Below are 9,692 nucleotides of genomic sequence, written 5' to 3' on the forward strand. Positions count from 1 at the left end.
TCACTAGCTATTTAATTTCTATTTTTATTTTAAAAATAAAAAAAAAATAAAAAAAAGAGAAAGGGAGAGAGAGAGAGAGAAAGAATACTTGATTGTGAGGAGATAAAAAAGTAACCATGAAACCAGGCTCTCCTGAAATTTGAAATACTACAGGGAGAGTTGATTGCAAAAGAGGATTCAGTAGATTCAGTGGATTCATTTCCCATGCACACATCTCTGTGTCCAGCTCTGGACTCTGCAGTACAAGACAGACAAGCAGCTACTGCAGAGTCCAGAAGAGGCCACATCAGAAGACTGGAGCATCTCCTTTATGAGGAGACTGAGGAAACTGGGCCTGTTCAGTCTAGAGAAAACTCAGAGGAAATCTCATTAATCCACACCAATGTCTCAAAGGTGGGTGTCAGATGATGGTGGCAGACTCTCTTCAGTGGTACCCAGCAACAGGAGCAAAGGCCATAAACTAAAACACAAAAAGTTTCACCTCAGCATGAGGAAGAACTTTATGTTGAGGGTGGCAGAGCACTGGAACAGCTGCCCAGAGAGGTCTCCCTCTCTGGAGACATTCAAAACCCACCTGGATATGTCCCAATGCCACCTGCTCCAGGTGACCCTGCCTTGGTAGGGGGGTTGGACTGGATGATCTCCAAATGTTCCTTCCAACCCTGACTATTCTGTGATTATGTGACCTCCAGCTGTCATCTCAACACACTGCTGGGACTCCTGAACTTACAGTGGAAAGTCATGGCAAAGTATAATCTGCATCAGGGCCACAGAAGTACCTCCTTGTTTGCAATGTGCTTTTCCTGATGTTTTTTTAGGGCCAGAGTTGAAGCTTCTCCTTACTATCAGGGTCTCAGTGCAGGGATAGATGGATCTCCCAGGACACATCTGCTTGACAGCTCACACACCATCTCTGCAGCACAAGCATTGCTCTTCACACGTTTTTCTTTTTGCAGCTGCTGATGCACAGGAAATTGTACCCACTGAACCATCCTGGAAGTGTGCAGAGCCCTGAGGTCTCCTAGACTGATTAGAAGAACTGATGTGTTTAACAATTAAACTGAAAATTTGAAATAGAAACCAGAAAATTTATAATCTGCTGCTTGCTGTTGTGCTACTGAATACAAACAGAGCTTGACTTGAAAAATTCTCCCAAAAAGGGAAAAACTACATTAATTTGTATAATGTAATTTACACACTTAGCTATTGGAATGAACAAGATGTTAAGTCAAAACAAGGCAAATGGTGAAAAGCAATATTACACATTAAATTAGTATATAACCTCTGTAGTGCTCAGGGACATTGAACTGCACGCTTAGATAAAGCATTTGAGATACAAATCTCTCTCCTGATAAATTGATAATTTTGGATTTGATAAAAACTTTGTGCACACAATAGTAACATTTCCAATAAAATGTGAATTCTTGGCTTTGAAAGAAGCTGCTAGCCATATTTTAATTTCTAGCACTTCTTTATTAATCTACCTACTGAATGGCAAACCCACAATCTTTCTAAAAGTTCTTGTTTGATAAAACATCCCACCTCATCCATTTATCTATAAATCATTTGATGTTATTTAGGCAGTAATCTCAAAAGACTTCCTATTTACATGAGGAAGCATTAGGCCATCTCTCAGGGTGTTTATTACTGCAAATCAAGTTAGTATCAAGCTATTATTACGCTCACATGTGACACATAGTGGGTTGCTGTATTGACAAATGAATTTAAGCCAACTAAAGTAAACATGAAGTTGCCCCATCACTGTTTGCTATGAACATATGGAATGCTGATTTTCCAGGGAGGCAGAAAATCCACTTGCAGAGATTTTTTGTTTGTTTGTTATTCTGTTTACCAGACCCAAGAATACTAAAAATACTTTACAGGACATGTCAGATTCTGGGTCTTTAAGAAACTCCCAGTCTAATTTTAGGTGAGTATTAATGAGCAAAAGTAGGAAATCAGGAAGTAATAACAAGGAATGTAAAAACTATAAACAAAGAAATGGTAAGTTCCATGTCCATGCTTAGTTTGAGTGCTGGATTTAAGTCCAAAATTGTCAGATAAACCATGTCATACAAGGAATAGTACTTTGGGTTGTTCTATGCCCATCCATAATGTTACCTGTGGAATAAGGAAGTAGCAGGAAAGTGTTGGGAGTTTTTGCCAAAGAAGCGTGGGGACATTGATTGGTAGTAATGACAGCACCTCCCAGTCATTTTTCATAACTTCAGTTTTTCAAAGCAGAACTTCCCTCAATTATAATCCTCCTCTCATTACCAGGCATTCATGATCTTCCATATTCTGCCATGCAAACCGTACAGCCTTTTATGTCCTCCCACAACCTTGCCCTTCTTCTTCACTTCCTCCCAGACCAGCTCTTTGTCTCCTATAACCACCCCTGGCGTTATGTCTCCTTTTGTGCTGCCCTCTTTGTTTGACACTGTCAGGTGATTGGTATTTGCTTTCCCCATCCAAGAAAACTCTGCCTGCTGTACCAGGGGCTCAAGCCATCATGTTCCACGTTACAGTGTGCTGCTCCTCCAGGTTTCAGGAGTGTTGGTGCAGTCAGAGAGCTCTCAGCATCCAGTGTGATGATGCCATGCTGGGGGTTACCATAGTCCTTTTCATTTGAGTCCCGCTGATACAAACAATACTTAGTTTAACCCTCAACAGAAACAATGGAATAATTACTATTCCTTCTAATACTCTTCATTTCTCCCCCCATATAATTTCAGAACCAATTCTATTATTTTAATGTTTCAATCACCTTTCATAGTTGCACAGAGGAAGAACAATACATTGCTCATCCCTTGGATAGTGCTGCCTGTCCATTTCCACTTTTGGGCGCCTCTACTCTTCTACCTTTCAAAGCCTTTAGCCTATTCTCTGAGACTCTGCCTAGTGAATGGAGGAAAAATGATGTTAACTCTCTTACTTTCATAATTGAGGGTATATGGGAAAGAAACAGAACCTACTAAATACTTCTATAATTAAATGAAAGGTATGTTTACCCATTCACTGTAAAACCACTGGCACTTATTAAAAAGAAGTCCAAAGCAGGAGATGGTTCATCCTGCCTAAACAGACAGGTTCTGGTACCTCAGGCAGGTCCCCACTCAGTGCCCAGAGTCCTTTAGGGGCCATCTGCCATGTGTGTCTGACCAGGACCAGAACAGCAATGGAATCCCTGGGGATTACATATCTCACCAGTGCAGCAGCAGGTTTGGCTGGAAAGGACTCTTGAACCCTGTTAGAATGGACAGTCAGGTTATTATTTAGCTGGGTGGTATTTGTGAAGCTGTGGGTGTGGGTGTGAGTTTGTGTTTGTCAGAGGCAGGTGAGAGTTGCCAGTGTAGTCAGTGAAGGATTATATATAAAATACAGGCCATGCAGTCAAGCTGCACACACTGTACACATCACTGGCAGGAGTGGACGACCTAGAACACTGTGTCTGTCACAGCACAAATGCCCCTTCTTACAGGGTGTAAATAGCAGTCTTGCTTCTACAGATGCCAAGGACAGAGGTGTCCTTTGAGTGAACTCACAAATAGTGCACCCTCCTCTATCCAAGGCAATTCTCCTTTTGGGAGAATGAGAAGTTCCAGAAACTCCCTGTGGCTTGGGCTATCTTGAAGAAGGCACAAAATTAAGCTCTGGGTTTGAGCGTGAGAGGGCAGAGCAGAAGAATGGGAGCTGGCTTTACCAAAGCAGACTGAAATGCCTCCAGCCTAGACCCAGGGAGCTTCCTCAGCATGAGGTTTGCATAGGCACCTAGAACAACCTGTTCTGGTTCCAGCACTCCAGCTTCTGGTGCAGCACCACATTCACACGAGCTGTGCACAGCCACAAGGCCTTTTCCCTGCTCTGCTGCTCTGGGATGCCTCCTCTATGGGCACCTCCTCTGGGACTGCTTGAGTCTCCTATATATTTTTAAAGGGACAAAGATCATAGGATCTGGAACACCAAAACGCATAAACAGCACTCAGTTCTTTAAACATTCAAAGTACTATATAAACATTAGTGAAGCCTCATAAGATGAGGTAGGTAAGCATTATCTCCCTCTCAAGGTGTGGTAAAACGACTTGGCCAAGGCCAGAGGCTGAGTCACTGGCAGAGTGAGGCTTACCATCCACATCTTTTTGAAATGGTGTCTCCTGGGCTGGCTGGTGAGAGCAGCATGTGGTCAGGCAGTGCAGGCAGCCTGGCACCACCACCAACCAGCATCCCCACTTCCCCATCCTCCATGGGGAAGCCAACTGTGGGGTTCCCATAATCCCCACCCTAAGGTTACAGGGCGTGAGGGCCTTGCAGCTCACCCCAACAGCACGGCTCGGAAACCTCTGTAAATTAGATTTCATTGCTAGTCTGTCAAAGTTCAGAGTGTCCTTCCTCCCTGTTGGCTCTCCAAAACCTCTGAACAGTTTTTCAGTTCTTCACACTTCAGATCTTTTCAGAAACCTTCTTCACGTTCTTCAGTTCCGGCTTCTTAGTCCTTCCTTTCTGAAGCCAAGGTCGGGAGCATTCGGGAGCAGGACGCGACCTCCGGAAAGGTCTGGTGCTCCCCAATGGTGGCTCCTCAGGGCGCCTGAGGAAGCAGCAGCAGTGCTGTGGGAATATTGGGGGAAGACAGGGCAAACCCAGTCACTCATGCACAGCAGGTGGTTTCTCACGTCATTTACAAAAATCCCGGCAACTACACTCACGCCAGTCAATCTGACAATGAACATTCCAGATTAGAAACGGGTACCTGTGCTACCCTTCAGGAGGGCTGGGTAGCACAGGACAGTGCTGCCAGCTCACCCAAGGATGTCAGAGGGCTTTTATAGATTACTTTCCCATCTCAGAAAATACTGGCCGGTGGGGAAAGAGTAGAAAGCCGGCTGTGAATCCCGCGGAGGGCAGGCAGCAGAGCAGACCCCAGGCCTGCCGGGCAGCCGGCCGGGCGGGAAGCGCCATGTTCGCCAGGCGCGACGCCACAAGCACGGATCCCGGGCCAGGCCGGGCGTTCACGCTGCGGCGGTGAAATCCCCCGGAGAACGTGACGTGCCGGTTTAAGGCTTTTTTGTTTTGTTTTCTTGTTTTGTTTTTTAGGGCTGCCAGCCAGGCGAGGGGGGCCGGCAAGGGTGTGAGGGCAGGCGGCCCGTCAGCGGCAGCGCCTGTCGGGAGGGCGCAGGGTGGAGTCTCTTACTCACCCCCCGGAGCCACCTCCAGCTTCGGCGAAACCTGTCGAGCAGTTTCCCCCGGTGGCAGGGCGGAGGGCAGGAGGGCGGCGGGAGGAGAGAGGGAGGGAGGAAACGCGCCGCCTCGGAACAGGTTTGTCCTTCTCTACCTGCTGACGTTCGGCCGCCAGCAGATGATGGCTGGAAACAAAACCGCCCCGTCAGTGCGAAGGCAGCCTGGAAAAACTGGTCGTGTGAGGGGCGAGGGCAGCATTCCTGGCTGCCGCGCAGGGGACGGCTCATCACCGCGAGGTACCGCGCGGGTATAAAAGGGCCCCGCACGGCCAGGCGCGGCAGAGGGGCGGCCGCGGCACATGGGTAGCGGGGAGCGGCCGTGGGCGCCCGGCCCGGGCAGCCGCTGAGCTGCGGCCCCTCAGGAGAACGGCTGGTTTTGTTTCGTTTGTTCTTTTTTAAACTTTTTTTTTTTCTTACTTTTTTTTGGGTTGCTTAGTTGGTTGTTTTGTTGGGTTTTTTTGTTTGTTTGTTTTTGTTTTGTTTTGTTTTTCCACTTTGTAAAGAGAGCGTGCTGCCGTCAGGCTCTCCCAGCCCCAGCGCAAGGCCGGGGATGCTCGCGGGACGGTGGCCATCAGTAAGTGGAGTGGCGGCGCTGAGCGAGGAGTGCGGGGCGGGCGTGCCGGGCCGGGCCGGGCGCTGTCCCCGGGCGCTGTCGCCGCCCGCCCGCCAGTCCCGTGTGTTCTGTCTCGTCCCCAGGTCCGCCGCGGCGAAAGGAAGAGCCAAGCCCGGGGCAGGAGCGGGCGGGAAGCGCGCCTCGGCCCCGCTGCGCTCCCCGCGGACCCTCAGCCTCCTTGGTGCAGTGGTTCTTAACAGTTCAACAGTTCTCTAGCATAATTGTGAAATGTTTAGGACCACTTGACCAGCGAGGCCCGGGCATCGGCCGGCAGCGGCGGAGACCTGCAGCGCCCGCGGCGGAGCGAGCCGGAGCGGGGGAGCCGCCGGGCCGGCCCCGGGAGGAGGAGCCGGAGCCGGGGCCGGGGCCGGCGGGAGCGGCCCGGCCTGGCCCGGCCCGGCCGCGCGGGCCCTGGGACGGGCGGCGAGGCGAAGGAGGGCCGGGCCCAGTACCCGCCGCCGGCCACGGGTCCCGCTCCGGGGATGGCGGAAAGGGCAGAGACAGTGCAAGTGCTTAAAAAAAAAGGTTATAGCGTGTCCTGTGGGAACCGAGGAGTTTAATAACTTAAAAAGAACAGGTAGGATAAATCCTGCTGCTGCTGCTGCAGCTGCTGTCATCTGGCTTTGCTAGAGGCAGGCTGATACACTTACTGCAAACCCATCTGTTCTCTCCTTTATGTGCACCATACACTCAGATGCACAGATTAAAAAAAAAAAAAAGAATCAGATTGACTCTCTAGGCTGCATTCTCCAGAGGCTTCCCACTTTTCCAAGATGTATTTAGTACATTTAGATAGCACTTCTTTTGTCTTTGAGTGCCCTTTTACTTAGGGCAGAATAGCCTTTGTCTTGTGCTGTTTTATACTGTATTTTCAGTATGTACACTTACTGCAGGCAGCTAAAGGACATCTGGACTTTCTGGCCTAATTTGGTTGAATTACTTCGAAGGATGTCTGCTTTTAGAACTATGGCAATGATGGCCTGGCTTGAAGGTCTGTCGACTTAATCAAATGGACCTTAGCGAAAATCCTGGATCTTTCAAAATACAGCTGAAGAATTTTGATTTTTTTTAACAAAGAGGGAAAAAAGAAGTCTGAAAACTGCAATTCTGCCTACAATTTATTTTTCTTATAGAAGCGTAGCTTTGTTCTTCTAGCTAGGTTCTTCCTACCTTTTGCTTGCTCTTCTCGCCCCTATCCCAAGTATCAAATTGAAACTAGAAATGTAATAGGTTTCTTTTTACTTTTCTTAACTTGCATTTAAATAAAAAAGGCAATAGACTAATTCATGAAATAGAATTTTACTGCTTTAAATTTGACCAAGAAAACTTAGTGGCCTGCCTATGCGTGTGTTTTAAACCTTTAAACCTAATGATTTGTATACATGTATTCTTGCCATCGCTTCTGTGGAATTCCGTTTGCTCCAAAAATGTGCCATCTGGTATGAACATGAGGTGCACGAGTAAATAAGCAGGGGATTCTGGCCTCACTAAGTCAAGAAGAGTTCTCTGTCTGCAGTAGAGCTGTGATTCTCAGGAAAGGAGCTTCCAAGAGTGGCTGAAAATATTTGAAGAGTATGCAAGTCTGATACGCAAAATGCTTCTCGGGTACAGCCTAGGAAAAGTGTGATTTCTACCTGCTGCTGTAACTCAGAACAAGTTAGGCAAGGTTAATTACAGCATAATAGGGTTTAATTTAGCTGGGAATGAGGGTATGGTGGCTGCTAGCAGTGTTTCTCAAACTGCAAGGCTGGCCTCCTTAGGCAAGCTTACACAAGCCCAAGGCAAATGGAAAAACACACTTTGTCTGGGACTTGGCAAACGTAGAACCCCCACATCTATTAATGATGAATCCTCATTTGCCAAGGCAAAAATTGAAATGGTCTCCCAAGGAAAAGATTAATGACCTGTCCCTCTTAAGGGTCTGATGATTCAGTACCATTCTGTCTGGGTTCTAATATATGGTGCTCATTATCACAGTGTCTGAGCACCTCCCAAATAGTTAAAAAGTAATACTAGTGTTCTGCACACACAGTTCTCATTAATTTCAGTGGGTGTTGTGGATGTTTAAACAGAGCAGAGCCCTGAAGAGTTGAAAATAGACTTGCAAAACACACTGTGAGTTTATTCCACAGCTGGCTTGAATCGGCACAGCCCTCTTAACTTCCATGGAGTTACACTCATTTACACTAGCTGGGATTTGACCCAGTGTTTTTTTTCTCATGCCTATCTGCAGTTGATAAGTCTGATCCTCTCACCTTGCTCTATCAAGTTGTCCACTGGCTTCAGCAGGAGCACTAGCTGTACAAATTAGAATTTCCTGTTTTGAGGGAATCCTCTTCCCTCTTAGTACAGCTCAACATGATTCAAGTTTTTTTCCCTGTTCACTCAGGTGCAGTGTGCCCTGAAAAAGTTCAGAAGAAACTTTTTAGGGGGTAAGGAAAGAGTTTTTGATTTTTTAAGGATATTGTTAATCATGCAAACCTGTGAGGGAGGTTGTGTTTACACAGACAAGATCTTAATGTCTTGTACTGGGTTGTCCATGTCAAGACAAACCTCTCCTGGCTGCTTATACAAACTGATGTTTCAATGTAGTCCATTGCTGAAACTGGGGAGTGTCACAACATTACTGAAACATCTTTTACATGTGTTTTATTCTGTGACATTTTTAGGGTATGGTATCAGGTTGACTTCTAACCGTTGTTTTTCTTCTCTCAGACTGGGTGAACTCCTGATGACAGGCTTGTAGTTTTCATAAGCTGGCAGTAAGCCACGTGGATGAACAAACAAACAAAAATCCCCAACAAATTCACAATGAAAACCTCTGGTTTCATTGGCAAAACAGCCCTTCCTTGTGATATTGTCTAAGCTAAGCAGAAGCCTGAGGGGATGAAGGGAGGAGACTTTTCTGCCAAACTTAGTAAAATGCTGCCCTGCAGTTGCAGAGCATGCTTTTAGCTCTTACTATTAAAGTCACAGACAATATTTCAGTTGCTTATCACTGGAATCTTGGCCTTTGGATAATAATATTTAATTTTTTTACTCCCTTTTAAAATGATTAGCAAAGGTATTACGACCAGACTGGAGGTGGATTAAACCTCCTGGTTTCGGACTAACCTCTGGACTAAGGAGGCCTTTCTTAACTGTCTGCTCTGCCCAAGAAAAGGAAGTAGAAGCACATTCCTCCCTCCCCACCCTTTTCTGTAGGCTGCTTAATGCTTTGGCAGCATCCAGGAGTTTCAGTGCACACACGAATACATTGGGTGGGATGCTGATTGGTCAGAGATTCAGGTAGCAACACCGAGTAAAGTATGCATTCAAATCAAATGCACATTTGAATTAAGAAAGAGCAACCCAGAACACACCTTTCTTGGTAATCTGCTGAATAATGCCCCTCTGCACAGAAGCAGTCTAGATGCTGGTGCTAGTAGCTCTTGGGTAATGCTGTAATCAGGGCATCCTAGGCACCATACTTAGGTGTCATGCTTATATTCTTGAACAAGAAGAGTAGCATCTCACAACAAGGTAGTTGCATTTCCAGAACTCCTTAAAAATAACAGTAGAAGTTGTTTTATGAAAACTTAATACCAAATAAACAGTATATATAAATATCAGTAGTAAGCATTCATGGCGGGAAGTTTCTGATTAACTTCTGGGATTGTATTTGGAGTGTTGTTCACACAATAATTTTCATGCTGAGAGACCACACATCTACCACTTCTGTGTATCAAAAATTCTTAGCCCTGATCTGACCATGTGCTTTATTGACCTGGGGGACACAAAAGATTCACTCACTGCTGGAAGCTTGCAACCCTCTAGGCTTGAATTAATGACCATTCTTTCAGCCT

General features: G+C 46.4%; 1 long non-coding RNA gene across 1 annotated transcript; it reads right to left on the bottom strand.

Moving 5' to 3' along the window:
- Nucleotides 1-1,067: 1,067 nt before the first annotated feature.
- Nucleotides 1,068-5,938, bottom strand: LOC147652730 (uncharacterized). Its single transcript, XR_015287875.1, has 2 exons — nt 5,193-5,938; nt 1,068-4,605 (listed from the first exon to the last, which is right to left on the bottom strand). It is a non-coding gene; the product is annotated as an uncharacterized LOC147652730 (long non-coding RNA).
- Between the last annotated feature and the right edge of the window lie 3,754 nt (nt 5,939-9,692).

This window comes from Cyanistes caeruleus, chromosome 6, assembly GCF_971803275.1.
Source record: "Cyanistes caeruleus chromosome 6, bCyaCae1.hap1.1, whole genome shotgun sequence".
NCBI classification, from domain to species: Eukaryota; Metazoa; Chordata; class Aves; order Passeriformes; family Paridae; genus Cyanistes; species Cyanistes caeruleus.